Source organism: Onychomys torridus, chromosome 11, assembly GCF_903995425.1.
Source record: "Onychomys torridus chromosome 11, mOncTor1.1, whole genome shotgun sequence".
In the NCBI taxonomy this organism is placed as follows: domain Eukaryota; kingdom Metazoa; phylum Chordata; class Mammalia; order Rodentia; family Cricetidae; genus Onychomys; species Onychomys torridus.
In genome coordinates this window covers 26,653,407-26,669,324 of record NC_050453.1, presented here as the reverse complement: position 1 = coordinate 26,669,324, position 15,918 = coordinate 26,653,407, and the positions used below count along the sequence as shown (strand labels likewise).

The following is a 15,918-nucleotide window of genomic DNA, read 5'->3' as shown; positions in this document are numbered from 1 at the left end:
ACAACTGAACTCAAATTCTTAGGCTGAACATGGTGTGGCATCCTTACGTTATGCCAGAGACACAGGCACACACCTTCAAACTGTCATTGGCCCTCTTGCCAATGGTCAGGAGAACCTTCCACCAGTCAGTCAGACACGTGGAGAACCACTGACTTAGATGAGGAAATGGAGTAGGAGTTTGACAAGATTGAATCTATAGCTGCTTTAAATGTGTACTATCTCCAGTCACCTGAGTCACAGCGCTGTAAGTATTATTAGAGGGATCAAAAGATCTGAGTAAGAAACTCACACCTGCCTCCCTAGGTGAAGCATCCTGTTCTCTGCCTGGGTGTCACCTGGACATGGGCCAGGCTCACAGATTATGAGCAAATGTCTGGGCATGAACTGGGTCATCTCTGAGGGCCTCTCTTTGGGTCCAAGACATGATGTATGTATGAGGGACCAAAAAGCCCAAGTAGAGAGAATTTCTTCACATCACTGACCCCAATCCAGGCATTCCCCACCTTCAGGATGCTGGGTCTTTCTACCCCTTCCATTGTGTGCACTGTGTTTGCTAATTAGCCAGGCTCCCAAGGTCATGGAAAGCTAGGTCTCTTCTCTCCTCTTTTCCTCCATGTAGGGTTCTTGTGGCTGATGCAACCGTCTGAACTCAGGTGCAGATTCTAACTCAGAGAGGGGAAGCTGACAGAAGCTTGCCACTTCACTGAGAAGCCTGTTTCCTCAACCCCTCAAGACCTCTCCCATCCACTTTCACTGTGAAGCCTGCTTCCGGCCAACACCTCTCCCACCCACTGGCAAAATGCAAGCCACACCAGCTGGGTCAGTATCCCTCTCTATACCACTGCCACTTACGGCTGCTCAGAAACCCAAGGTGGCACCAGAGGAACAAAGGACATCTCAATGTGGATACTGGCCATAAATACGGCCATTTAGAAATCACCTCGGACTCTGGCTCTGCCAGAAACCATTAGCCATTTTCTTTAGCTAGTCCTGTACCTGTCTGGAAATCTCCATTTGCCTAGGAGCTGTTCCATTTTTCCTCTTGCACTGTTTTCTCTTCCTACCACACACAACGCTTAGCCCCACCTGAGACCTAACATTTGTCTGTTTTGAGAATAGATGAGTATTTATTAGAATAAAGCAGCTGGGAACCCTGTGATATTTAGACGGGCATTAGGAGGAATGTATGAGAAGAAGATAATGCTGGGTCTTTTTGTCTGAAAGCCAGTCTGGGCTTAGTTACTGGGGGGATTTCTTGGGTCTCCTGTGAGAACCAGATACAGTTAATTTCCTGCAAAAGCTGCGGGCTGGGCCACGCTGATATTGCAGTGTTATTTAGAATAGAAAGGTCAGGCCTGAGATTGAATAATCATTGACAAGAAATCCACAGGGCATAGGAAGCAGTTGGTGAGCAGTCACTGACTTATTTCTCCCTCCTCCCCTTCCCTTCCTTCCTGGGTATCTGTTGATTCTGGGGTTTGTTTAATATTCTTTTTTCAACTATTTCCCAAATGTGTAGCTGGTAGGAATAGTGTGTTGAGACACAGAGGGACAGCTTCCAGGCCATCAATGGAGATGGGACATTCAGTCTTATAGACTGGGTGGATCAATTCTGGGCCATTGGCCTTGGGCACCTGTGTATGAATTTACAGACCATATACGGTGGTTTTTTCCCTTCTCAACAATTTGAAGTACTCTGCCACTGAACAGAGTAGAGTATCTGAGGTATCCTCTGTGCAGCACAGTTTTAAAGCCTGCCCTGAGTTTGGAGCCAAATAGTGGACTTAAAGAAGCATAGAGGAGAATCAGATGAACGGATCATCTGCTGGGTCAGGCCTGGGCTGGGCCCTTGGCACATAGTAGTTCATGACTCCTGGCACCCATGCGAGCCCTGCTTTACTGATGAGGAAGTGCCTCAGAAGGCACAGAGAAGTTGGCTAGCTCGCTCAAGACTTCTTAGTCCCTGCACATAGGAGTGAAGGTGTGAGAGCTGGGGATCTCCAGGCACCAAGCTCATTCTGTGCCTCATGTTTCCCGTTCTCACTGGGGCCTTCCTCCAGTGCTGTCCTCTTCCCCTTCAAGCCAGCCACTCAATGGGGTTTATTGGAAGCCCATGTTTTTATTTCATACAAGACTTTCTCTCTTGCAAAACAATGTCATTAGCCATTGTATCAGAAGACCAGTCCCACAAATTAGATGGTGTAAACTTACGTCCAGTTTGTAAAGACTATGGATGGGCTAAGGGAAAGTTGGCATCAGCTCTGAATCTCAGATGCCACATAATTTATTTATTTTGAAACTCCATTTATTTCAAGTTTGGCCTTGGTAAGAGGAGCAGGAGTTTGAGGCCAGACTGGGCTATACAGCACGTTCAAGGTTGGCCTGGGCTACACAGTAAGATTTCTGAGCCCCCTTCCCTCAAAAAAAGAAGGCTAAGGTGGCATGGGTAGCTCACACTAATAATTCTAGCACCTGGAAGGTTGAGACAGGAGTAGTGTCATGAATTTAAGGTCGGTCTGGATAACAGAATGAGAGTCTGTCTTAAAACACAGACACACAGACACACAGACACACACACACACACACACACACTCACACTCACACATACACACACTCCAAACAAAACAAATAAAAAACATAAATATGAATACACACAACAAAATAAAGTTAGGTACTGGATCCATTTAGAGATCATTTTACTTAATTTGGGAATGGTATGGGTACAAATCATAAGACAATCAGCAAGTCTTCCATCTGTCAGGAATTGTGAATGGGCACCTAGATTATGGTCATAGTCATTCTAAGGATCATGACTGAAGCCAGGTAAGTGACAGAGCACATGACTCTGAAAATAAGGAAAGGTCAAGGGTCATAAGGTCAGGATCAGAATGCTATGTCTAGGTAGCTCCTAACTTTGGCAAGGATGTCGTCAAATAATGTCATCCTGAGATGACTTCTTAGCACAATGGCTTTGACACACACCAGCCTGTCTCTTGCTATACCATGTCATCAGCCTGTTCTGACATCTGGTGACACTTCCCATGCTTTCCATGACTCTGTGCCTGGTCATAAGGAGGATCTTGGCTAACAGGTTGGGCCCTAGGGAGAAAAGATAGTGGACTTGACTCCTGTCATCCTTAGCTGACAGGGACAGAATAGCAAAATTAGATTACTTAGGCTTCTGCTTTATGCAAATGCAGCTTCTAAATTGAGACACAGTGTGATGATCCCTGTTACCAAGTCATCTATAGCAGTATGCATAAACATCAGTGTGGTGTTAATTTTTTTTTTCCTAACGCAGCCTAACTGTTTAAAGGCCGTGATCCAGTGACTGCTACAAGAGAGAGAACCTTGGAGTCCCAAGTTTGACCTCCAGATTGAACTCTGTGCCTGTGTCTGTGTCATGAGGCTACAGAGCGCCGAGGGGTCCACTGGCTTTGGGAGTTTATCTGTTGAAAAGATCTAAGTTCTTCAGTGTGACAAGATGGCTGCCACCACCTCTTTGTTCCTTCCTCAGCTCCAGCTCTCACTCCTAGCAAGAAGGCCTTTGCTAATGCAGCTGTACTTGGTGGGTTCCAGCCGTGAGAGTAAGAGCTGGTACTCAGAGCAGGAGCCTGTATGCCCAGAAAGAGGTCATAGGCCTCAACAGTTAGCAGCTCGGACACGGAAACCAGACTCTCAGCTCCTCTGCTTCTTACTTTGTGCCTTCCTGAAAGGTGCTCAACCTCCCTAAGTTTCCTTTTGAAATGAGCAGAGCCACAGCACCTACTGAAAGCCATTGAGAACATGAAAGAAGTGCACAGTGGAAAACTTGAAAACTCAGCCTATTTCACTACAAGCGTATCAATGTGAACGTGTCTCTTTGCCTGCCTTCCTAAGCAGTTACACCTGAAAAGCACCCTGTGGGTGCCAAAACCTCTGGTATGCACACAAATTAATTAGGAGGCAACAGGTTCCTGACTTTGCTTGCTCAGTGGAAGCTTCCAGCTCCCAAGACCTGGATGAGATTCTATTATAAAGCAGCCTTGAAATGAATCTTTGGCCTGTTCTAGGGCAACATGAACTGACTCTGACTCGAAATGCATTTATTGCACACCTCTAGGAGCTGAACACTTCCTTACGTAATTTGCTCTACAGTCCCTGTGTCTGGGTTTTACTTCTTGCAGGAAGGGAATTGTGATACCTGCTTCTTTGGGTTCATGCAACAGTTGTGATGCTCCAAAGGAATATGTCAGTACAACTTTTGAAATGCTAGACACATCTGTGGTACCAATATTCTAACCATGACAAGTGTCACCTCTGTAGGTTGGTGGCCCTGCTGTCAGATGGCAATCCCCCCAGTACAGAGAGACTGCAGGTGAGAAGGATGACCTCGAGAATACAATCACTATGGCACCATCTGGCACCCTCTTTGCCTTTGATTTATCAGTGCACGCCTCTCCCTGTGCAATACCATAAAGGCAGGCTGTGCGACACCTTTACTGTCAGGCACAACGTGGAACAGCATGATCTCTTGCATGCAGGGACAAGGTGTGGAGGCTCACCTATGCCTCCCTCCACAGGTTTCCAGGCTGTTCCTGGCCACAGGTGCTGTTCAGGAACCACTAGCTGCATTGTAAAAGGTAGGGATGAGCCAGAGCAGGAACAGGATATCCAAAGTTCAGCCAGGTGGGATGTGTCTCCACAACATCTCATTTCCCCCAATTCCAGTTTGCTCTGGTGTCTGCCACCCCTGAAGTTTATAGGTATCATTACCTGTGAAAAATCTGTTCCATCTGAAGACAGCTCGGGTTGGGGATGGGTGGCAGATTGCAATTTAATGACCAGATTAAAATATGCTAAAGCAAACAAATAAATAAATAAAAAGCCCAGCAGCTCGGAGCGCCACAATTCATTCTGTGGGCAAGAGAGGCTGGGGCTCCAGGGACCGGCTCGTAATTCACCCCATCGGCAGGTTTAGTAGGCTGTTACTGTATGACCACGAGGGGAAACAACTCTCCGAGAAAGATTTACACAGACTGCCACTGGAAGCTGAAGGGCTAGGGGCCAGGAGCCAAGGGCTTGGGAAACATACGGCACCTGATGCTAACCATGGGAAGCCACAGGTTCTAAACTGACCCATCCAACAACAGATGTCCACACTCCCATACTCTTCTGAGTTCTCCCTGACACCTCTGTTGCTAACCAGGATCCAGTCCCCCCTCCCCATGGCAAAGGAACCCAAGGTCACGCTGCTGCTTATCAAAATGGAGGCCCCGTTTTCTGTTTCTGTCTCTTAACAGACCAGCCTCTTTTCTAAGGGTAGAGGAAGGGCAGCATTCTTTTGCTATTCTTAATTCCAGGTGTAATGTCACTACTCAATAGGCAAATGAGTGAATGAGTAGTGTGGCTCAGGATCTGTGTGACTCATAGGGAGTCATAGCCTGCTGGCATCTAATAGGAATTGGTTCTAGGACCTGATCAGATACCAAAATCCAAGACTATATTTTAAAAAACAGTATTCTCCTCATGTAACCTGCAAACATCTTACTATACTTGGAATCATTTCTGGATAACTTATAGTATTTACTACAGTGGAAAAGCTGCTTAACTGAAGGCCATTTTCTTTTTAACTGTTTTTAATTGTGTGTCTGTCTGTCTTTTTGTGTGAGCGTATCTGCACATGCACGCAGATCTGTCTGTGGAAGTCAGAGACATCAGCTCTCCTGGAGCTGTAATTACAGGTGATTGTGATCTGCCTCATGCAGGTGTCCGGAAGTCAGTTCTTCACTCTTAACCTTGGAGCCATCTCTCCAGCCCCAATATGGTTGTTATTAGATTGCAAGGGGATAATGACCAGAAAGTCCGTATCTGTTCAACATATAAGTCATTTAAAAATACTTTCGATCCTTGATCATAGATGCATAACATGCACGTCTGAAAAGCCAGCTGTGCTGTGGGCATGCACTCTCGGGGAGTGGCTGCAGGGTGGAAGCCTGGCGGTGTGACAGGCCAGCTGTGCTGTGAGCAGGTACTCCCATCAAGTGAAGAAAGGGTGGGGAAACGGCATCAAGGCCCCCTTTTGACTCTCTGACCTTTGACCTTCCTGGCCTGCAAGTTCTACTGTTTCTCTCTTGCAGTTAACCAGTGCCCCCAGTGGTCCCTCAGCTTAGCACTCTCCTTGTTGTCCATTATTATGTATACTTAAGAAGTCATTACTGACCCTATTGACTAATTCAGTGTTCTTTATTATAGGTGCTCATAGGACTGTATCTATCTTACCTATCCTATGAATAATAGGTAGATGTGTATAGGCACTTTCACTAGACAGTGAGCATCCTAATAGGAAGGACTAGGTAGTGTGGGTGTGTGCATATATACGTCTATGTGTGGACATGAGTGTATGGGTGTACATGCACAGGTGTGGAGGCCACAGGCCAACCTCCTGTATCATTCCTCAGGCCCTCTATCTTGCGTTTTGAGACAGGGTCCCTCCCCAGCCTGGAACTAGGCTGGATGGCCAGTAAGTCCCAGGGGATCTGCCTGTCTCCACTTCCCCAGTACCGGGATTACATGTGTGCAGTGTTGCTTTTTACATGGCTTCTGGAGCTCACCCTCATGTCCTCAGGCTTGTGTGGCAAGCACTGTACCAAAGGAGCAGGCTTCTTCCCTTGTCATCCCAGCGCATCTCAACTGAGGCAGCAGGACGTTTGGGGGGCAGTGGCATGCTCCATCTCCACAGGGGTCTTCTCATTTCACAAGGAAAGGAAGGCATCTAGGAAGCACCCCTCACCCCATCCTGTCACTCCATGACCCATCACCTTTGCCCACCGAGATACACATGATAATTACAGAAACAGATCTCCATAGAGCTAGAATGTGGCAAGGATGGGGCAGCTCTGCTCTAGGACCCAGCATGGCTGGGGATCGCTGCTGTGCTTGGAGGAAGAGAGGGGTGAGGAGCTCTGAGGTCATCATTCATCTCCACTCTTTGGGGAGACTTTGTTTTCTATTCACATTCAGCAAATGATGCTCTTGTACCAATAACAAATGTCAAGTGCTCTTCCTGGGACTTGGGGGAGACAGCATTAGCAAAGGAGGAACAATCCAGCAAAAAGGACAGGAGTTCTATTTAAGGCCAGGGACGCTAAGGAACAAATGTCACCCAGAGACACCAGGGAAATAGCTTTGCATCAACAACCATGACTGCAAGGAAAAAAAAAAAGTAGAATATGCCCACGGCAACCTGGGATAATCCTGGTCTACCTGCTTTTTGGAATATTCCACAAACCTCCTTCTCACGCTTTGGCATGATCCTTACCTCTCAGCACTGTGTTATTATCTATGGGCTATGGTGCCGCTCGAGTCTAATGCTGGGGACTGGAAGGGAGTCTGCAGTGTCACCAACCCTGACACTACACTTTAAACAGCATTGCTAATAAGAACACTGCAGCTCCAGCCCACAGTGGTTTGGCTTCTGCTACATTTCTTTGTTTATTTATTCATTTGACAGCCGTGATCCACACTCGGTGGTAAGTGTGGGAGTCCTTGTTTAGTCCCATCCCATTCGAGCTTGTGACTGGGATAAAAGTCTTATCTACCTTTTCATTTCCACTGAGGCCAAATAAAATTATCTTGCACGAGCAGAGGTTCTCAATTCACAAGGGAGGCACAGAGTAAATAATTCCAACAAAAACCCATGATATTACAAGAACGGTATAAGCAGAGTACTCTGGGGGTTTGTGGGTAGTGGGGCCCATCTGGACTGAGCAGTGAAATCCAGGGAGTAGTCACACAAGGAAAGCTCCTTCGGGGCTGAAGGTATTTGTACATCCCCCCCCCCCCCCCCATCAATGCAAAGTGCTGTGTGTGTGTCTGTGTGTGTGTGTGTGTGTGTGTGTGTGTGTGTGTGTGTGTGCTTATACATGTGTATGTGTGCATAGTCAACTTTGGGTGTCATTTCTTTGAAACTGTTGACCTTGCTTTTTGGAAACAGTATTTCAGTGGCCTGAGTTGGGCACGATAGCCAGTAAATGCCAAGGATCCACCTGTCTCCACTTCCCCAGCATGGGGATTATTCCCCACTGTGGCTATTTTTATGTAGCTTCTGGGATCAAACTCATACAGCACAGACTTGCACGGATGAGTCATCTCCCCATCTCCTGCAAAGTACATTTTATTATATCAGGATCTCTCTGGGGCCACACCACCACCACCTTTGGCCCAAAATACTGTTATCATCTCCTCAGTGACTCTTTATTTCCAAACTTGCTTGCCTGTGGCCTATTCACAACAGTTGCCAGAGTCATATTCTTAAATGTAAGTCATACCATCACTACTCTGTTCCCACTTCCCCAAGGCTCGTCTCCCCAGAGAGAGTCAATGTTCATTTCAGGTCTGTCCTAGCATCCACCATTAATGTTCTGACCACAGCTCCCACCTCAGTTACTTTTCCATGCTGTGACCAGATCAAAGCATGATCAAGGTCATCTCAACACACCCTTGGACTACTCTGCCCCCAAGAATCAGATTCGCCTAGATTTTCAAGAGGAAATGAGATCAATTAATTTGTAATCTTGTGATCAAAATAGAAGCTGTGGGAAAGTCAAGAAGAGACGAGGCAAGATACACCCAACAGGGAGGTGACAGGTTAGGGATATCTTAGCTGTCAGGCTAGAAGGACTGAAAAAAGAGATAGGAGAGAGAGGAGGACAAAGGGGAGGAGGAATAGGAGGAATGTGGGGAGGAAGGGAAGAGGGAGAGACGATAATCACAGCTAATATTTCTTTACAATGGAAGCCAGAACGAGGAGGCCATTCTAATTGGTAATAGTTCAAGGATGACAATGTGCCAGCGAAATATATTGGAGGAATGACACTAATAAGGAACACATTTTTCACCTTTACTGTTTGATAGGTATTGCTCTGAGTGCTTTTCATGTATTAACTCATTTAATCCTTCCAGGAGCCCTATGAGGTAGCTACTGGTTTTAACGATATCTCATTGTGAAGGAAATGGAGACACAGATTAAACAATCTATCACAGGTCATATACCCTAGTGATAAAATGGGAAACACACACAAGCTGAGTGTCCCTATCAGATATGCTCAGGACCAGCAGTACTTTTGTACTTTGTATTTTTTCAGATTTTGAAATACTTTTTTAGATATAATGAGATACAGTGGGAATGAGAGCAAATTCTACACATATAATTCATTTACATATCAGATATACTATATACTCATAGCCTGTAAATAATTCTATAGATTTTTAGCACTGACCATTGTATGAGGCCAGGTGTGGAGTTTTGCACTGTGGTATCATATTGGGGCTCACAATGTCCATATCTTGGAATACACTGGATGCTGGATCTTCAGGTTGGAGGTGCTCCACGTGTATCTGGCCTTCACTCAGGGCAACTGAATTCCTTGAGATTTCCTGAGTGATGAGTGACAAGACATGCTTTGTTCTTAGGAGGGGACTGTCAACAGTCTGCTAGGTCGTTTCAGAATGGAGCTGGTCAGGAAAGATAAGACTGACCAGGAACTTGAAACTTTCAGCCCTGTCGCTTCAAGCTCTGTGTTAACTACCACTGGCCTGTGATTTGGTCCCTCATGTCTATATAACAAAACCTCAAAAATCCCCCAAGTAATTGGTGAACACATCCATGGAGAGCAGAGATGCACACTAACACTTTGGGGACAGAATCTTCTGCTCTCAGGACCCTCCCATTTACCTGATGCATCTCTTCATCTGGTTGTTCATTTATATCCTTTATCACAAATGAGGACACATAAATGGAGTAGCTACTTGAGGACCAGAGTTGTTTTAGCAAATTATTCCACTTAAAGAAGGGATTGTAACCTACTTACAGCTCCCAGTCAGACTTGCCAGTTGCTTACAAAGCCTGATATGGGGTAGTCTGTGGGATTGAGCCCTAACCCTACTTCGAATAACTCATGTCAATGTTGGCATGGGTTTTAAGATGCTTTGCTGATGCTGGATTAATTGCTGGCATGGAAAAGCTGTCATTTGGTTTCAGAAGTGGTGTCAGGAAGGATCCAGGTGACAGTATTGGAGTTGGCACTGACGTCCGTATGATGTGGCCATTGGGCGCTCAGTGAGCAAACCCCATGTAGACCTCACAGGAAGGAATTCCAAGTGCACCAAAGCAGCAGACAGGAAGTTGGTGGGGAGAGCAGCCAGAGACGTTCTCATGAGTGACTTAGAAAGAAGTCCTGGGTGTTAACAGAAAATGAGCAAAGGCAGGGTGAAACACAAGGTTACTAGTGAATTCTACTATCACAGTTTCGGTGTGAAGGGAAAATTGATAAGCCGTGTGTTCTAAAAGTGTAAGCGAGAAGATGGGCCCTTTGGAGAGATCCCGATGGAGAAGAAGTGACTTCGGAGAAACCTACTGGGGTACAGGTGGCTGAGTTTAGGAGTGTCACTGACAGCATTGTGGAATTTGAGGAATTAAAGCTGATTAAGACTCATTTGATACAGTAGAAGCTCAGGAAAGAGATAGAATTGGGGTGGGGAATTAAAAACACAGTTTAGGAAAGTATGGCAGGAAACAAATGTCTAGGCCCAAGAACAAAGAGAATGGCATCTCTACAAGAGACAGAAGAAAAGAAACTAGAGAAAGAAGCCAGAGGATTTGAAACATTTCCAGCTTGCTTAAAAGGAGTTGGGAAGACAAGGAGAGAATCATTAGGAGCAAATGTCAGGACAGTTTCTGTGGACATGGGAGCAGCCCCATGACTCAAACTTAGGTCCACAGAGCTGAGGGAGGTGAGGCTCTGTGGGGTTTGTGTGCAGGGTTTACCCCACAGTGTCCGCAGAGCTTGGGGTCAGCAACGGGCAGCTGATTCTAGCTGAGATGGGGAGAATAGCAGAAGGGTCATAAGCCGGACCTCTTACAGAAAAGGAAGAAGCAGAAATCACAGAGATATAGGGACCTGAGATTGGGGGTGCAGGGCTTAATGGGAACTGCAGATTGGATGAAATTTTCTATATATGTATGAATGCCTGAGGAGGAAGGGAGCCTCAAATCCGCCTATAGAATAGAGGGGACCCACTTTTCCATTTCTGAATTTTTCACAAAGGCATGGATATTTCAAAGGTCACTCTCAGAGACGGGAGGCAGAATACATAGGTTGGCGTGTTTCCCTAAGGACAGAGGAAGAGAGTGAAAGATTAACCTCTTGCTGGTGGCTTTTTCTCAACATGACACTTGATACCAAACAACCGGTACTGCAAGACTCAATATTTTTCCTCTTATCTTTTCTGTGTACTCTCTAGTTCCCTTGCTTTTTCATCAAATTATCAAAGCTCTGCTAAGGTCATTCATTACCAAGAGTCACATGGCACTCTACTCTAGGTCCTAGCTACTTTATTTTGCTATTGGAGCTAGGATTCTACTGGTGTTTTCTCAGTTTTGTGGATAAAGCTGGTCAAAGGCTACAGTTCATATGCTTTGCAAGTTGATTTCTAGGGGGAAAAAAGGTGGAATACTAGAGAGATTCAATGTTAGATTAACTGAGCTTTGGAGGGACCCAGGACAGCTGTCTCAATCCAGTAGGTGAGGCCTCTACTGCCTCATTAAAAGGAAGGCCCTAGACCCCACTTGTAGCAGTGGAGTATGAGCACACTTGTGCATAATGAACACAGTTGGAAATCAGAGAGGAGGAGCTGTAGATTAACATCCTTTTGCATTTTAATTTATAAGAGAAGGAAGATTTTATTTTGAACTTTAATTTCTCTCTGGGTACTTATTAATGAAAGATTCATATTTGAATGCATACTAGCACTTGGGGCCTTTTATGTTATGAAGGAATGCATGTTACTAACAGCTGAGCTACATTAGAAATTTGGCTGGGTAGTGAGGGCTGGGGGAGTGACTTTGGCTTAGGGCACAGTGAAACCCAAACATTAATGATTGATCTGCCTGGTCTACCCCAAAGCCATCTGAATTAGGCCTTGTCCCCATCCCAGGAAGACAAGGACAGTGGTTCACCAAAGCACGTGGCCCTGGGTAGTACTGCTGTCCAGATCCTCTCTGACCTCTCTTCCTTCACCTCCCATCACTGCTGGAGATCAGGAAGTCTACCTGAGGTGGGAAGCTGCAGACTACAACCTGCTGTGCACAGCGCCCCCTGCTGCATTTTCATCTGGACATCCACACCTTCTTTTCTATGCAGGAATACCAGAGAAGCTCTTGGCACATAGCTTCATTCTTCTTCCCGCTGGTCCCTCAGAGGGCAAGCTTAGGCACACATTTCTTGAGTGCATCCAGTGGGCAACTCCATAGAACTGAGTTCTTGTGCCACTTTCTCACAAAATGACATGAATGAGAAAGACAGGTTATATTCTGGCCACCAAACAGCTACAATATGAGATTTTTACTGCGTTTCTTTTTCCAAAGCAGAAATTGGTTGGAAATGTACAAGGCTGTGTAGGAATGCATGGATTATGAGTGAGCAGATCTGATCTGCTATGGTCTGCATGGTGTCCACCTTGTACTCTATGCTGGACTCTAGGCTTCCATATGAGGCAAGATCTTTGGGGTGTGGTTCATCAGGAGGGAAGGGCATCTAAAATGATACTGTTGCTTTTATACAAGATGCCTGGGGGATCCAAGACAGAGGTGTCCATAAGCAACCCACATAAGACTTCCAAGTGGCCAGCCCCTTGCCCTTTCAGAACAATGAGCAACATGCATTGTTTATAAATGAGTGGAAGATGTTTTGTTACAGCATGGATGGATTAGAGCACGGTCTACATTCTCTTAGACGACTGCTGGCCACCAGCCATGACTCTTTGAGGTATCAATCTGAACACAAAGGTGTGACTTCCTGAAGGTGGGCACAAAGCTGCTGTCATGCTCAACAGCTTCCACCTTCTAGTGACCACAGGTTCGAATGGTAAGGTCTAAGTTTAGAAACAAATTGGAAGATGTTGGAGAACGGGTTTGCTTATCTTGTCTTTCTCTTTTCCATTCTCACATTTCCATCGAAAAGGTACTTTTGTTTCTTCCCCATTGAGAGGGCAATGTTGGGTTGGACATCTCTTCATCTGGGTTTGCCCCCTTTTCAACCTTTCCCACTGAGGTGTAACATAGCCTTGCCTAGAACGGCAGCTAGCAATATTTTCATTTGGAGTGTGTCCACTCAATGACATGTGGGCTTGTCTTTTGTTTTCACTCTTGGTCACTCAGCCAGCTTTTCAAAATGTTATCATAAGGAGTTACTGCCAGGGAGCGGCTGCCTAGCTAGGGAATAGTTTCCCAGGCTTCTACTATTATCCTTAGACTTCACATTTAGAAACATAAATGCAAGCCTCAGTCAAGGTTTTCAAGTCATGGGTACGCCTTTTTCACGCCCCTTCTACCGGCTGGCTATGTGAGGAAAATGACATACATGTGGATGATGAGGAGCTGGATCCCTAGGTCACCATATTGGGAGGAGGTACTCTGACTGGAACGTATCTTTAAATTACTACATAGCAGGAAATAGATTTGATTTGTATTTGAGGTATTAGACACTTTTGGTTTATTCTTTCCAGTAGTTTTGTATGGCTCCAGTGAATTCTAATGAATGTGTTACGTGGGTGGATTAGGCCCATACATCTCCAAATAATTGGAAAAGAATTTAATCTGAGTGTGCCTTTCACATGACAATGTGTTTCTATGCTTAATTTTGAAAGGAGTAACTGAGGCTTGATTTGGCTTCTGGTAAGGTTTCCAAAATCACTCATGGCTAACTCCATTCTTCCAAGGTCACTGACATCTAGCTTGTTAAATTGGAAAAAAGTAAAAATTTAATTCCAACTGCTTCTCTGTTGGTCTAGTCTTTGTTGATCAGAACTGTGATTAGGATGGGGGTGGGCATATGATTGCTACTTCAACTTTCAACTGTCCTCCATGGAGATGTAAAGCATAAAAACGGGAAAATAATGTTTGTTTAGAGCCGTGCTTTTGGAGGGACAAACTTTCCACCAAGAACTAGGCAATTACAGTCCAAAACAGAAACATGATGTTGAGGGTGGGGACGTGGATTTACACAGTGCTAAAACACTGCAAATACTGACTGGCAGATAGTAACCTAGGCTAGGATACCAGCACATAGAAACTATCTGGCTAAACACTTCAGTGGGACGGTAGACATAACCAATTGCAAATGAGCGGATTTGCTGGAGTGACATCTAGAATACTTTGAAGGGTTCAGAAGTATTATTTATAACCTTGAAACATCTCTTGGGAATTCCCATTTCCCTTATGACCAGACCCTTCCAGCGAAGGCAAAGATAACCCATTGGACACAGTTATGACTTAGAAAACAGATGGGTTACTCTGTCCTCCTATAGAGTTGATTATCTTATGTCTTCCTCCCTCCTCCCCTGCTCCCCTTTGTGAAGCTGGTGGCCTAGACTGTAAATCGCTGATTAGGGCAAGTATTTCAAGCACATGTCACAGTAACCGAGGCCCATATAGGGAAGCGAAGCTGCCAGCAGAGAAGAAGAAATCTACACAAAATACAAGTGTATGTATATATATTTTGCAACAAAAGAAACTATTTATTTGGAATCTGCATTACCAGTACAAATTAGGAGACTGTAAAACCTACATCGTGTTAGTATCATTAGAGAACACAAAAGGTCAGCTGGAATCAAAGGGGACAGAAGCCTGTGCTCTCACAGAAGCAGAAAAGCTTAAGCTTTCAAAACCCAAGAAGAGCAGAGCTTTGCAGGTTTATACTCTCAATAATAAGGGGGAAAGGTGGGTGTGTGTGTGGGGGGGAGGCAGGTGAGAAAACCAACAACCAAAGGAAAACACTTCAAAATGAAACCCCCAAAGGGAAGCAGTAATAGAGAGAAAGAGGGGGAAACATTCAATGTTTTATTTATTTTAACAAAAGGGAAAAAAAAAGTTTACAAAAAAAAAAAAATAGAAGTTTCCAGAAAGCTTTGAGCTAGGCTGGAAACCAGAAAGGTGATGTGAAAAGGTTGCCTTTCGTTTCTCACGACAGAAACAAGAGCATAGCTGTGTCCAGGTGGAAATGCTTCCCACAGCATAGTTCCACAACTCTGGAGTTTTGTTGTTGTTGTTTTCCTTCTTCATGTATCTGGCTGGAATTCTGTCTCCTCTCTGATCACCTGAATGTTTGAATGAGTGATGTCCAAAACTGGACATCTGTCCAACAATGTGGCTTTCTTTTTCCCCTATAACTAGCACTAAATTTCTGATGAAGCCTGCTTTGCAATTTAAACAGTCAACCTAATCGGAAGTTAGTCACAAGTTCACTGTCAATGAATCAGAAACCAGCTTCTAAGCAGTCAGCCTGTAGCCGGGGCTCTGGCTTATCACCTCACCAACTCTCTACCCAGAACTGGGGACTTTGCATCCCACCATGGCAGTACCTCCTGTGGAGTTCTGTCAAGAGAAAAATTCTGTCTTGTTGGAAACATTCTCCTGGACGGTTGACGTTAACCAGGGAGAAAGAAAGCCATTCAGAATAACCAAAGGCAAAAGTCTTTCCTTCCAGTATAAGAAACCCCGAACAGACTCCATGAGTTTTTAAAGAAGCAAGTCCTTGCCTCATTATCTTGAGGACTACAGGGGTGCCACACATCCTGGGCATGCAAGAAAGCATGGGCTTTATTTATCATTGCTTTTGACATCGACTGAAGCAAAGTAGAACAAGGAAGCGTCCTCCTTGACCAGGGACCCCTTTTCACATCACCTTGTATACATATTTAAGGAAGAAAACCAGCAAGACCCTGACAGTGGAAAAAAAGCACCCACCCCTCAAATAAACAAAACCAAAATAACACAAAACAAAACTTTTTTTTTTTTTTTTGTATTTTTAAGAGCAGGAATAAAGAAAGGAAAAGAATTTATTTCTGGGTCTCAAAATTAACAAACGGAATTGTTAGGTT

General features: G+C 45.0%; 1 protein-coding gene across 2 annotated transcripts in view; it reads right to left on the bottom strand.

Annotated features, from left to right (window-relative positions):
* Pbx1 (PBX homeobox 1) overlaps positions 1–15,918 on the bottom strand; it is a 311,495-nt gene that overhangs the window by 14,740 nt on the left and 280,837 nt on the right. The window lies entirely within an intron of this gene.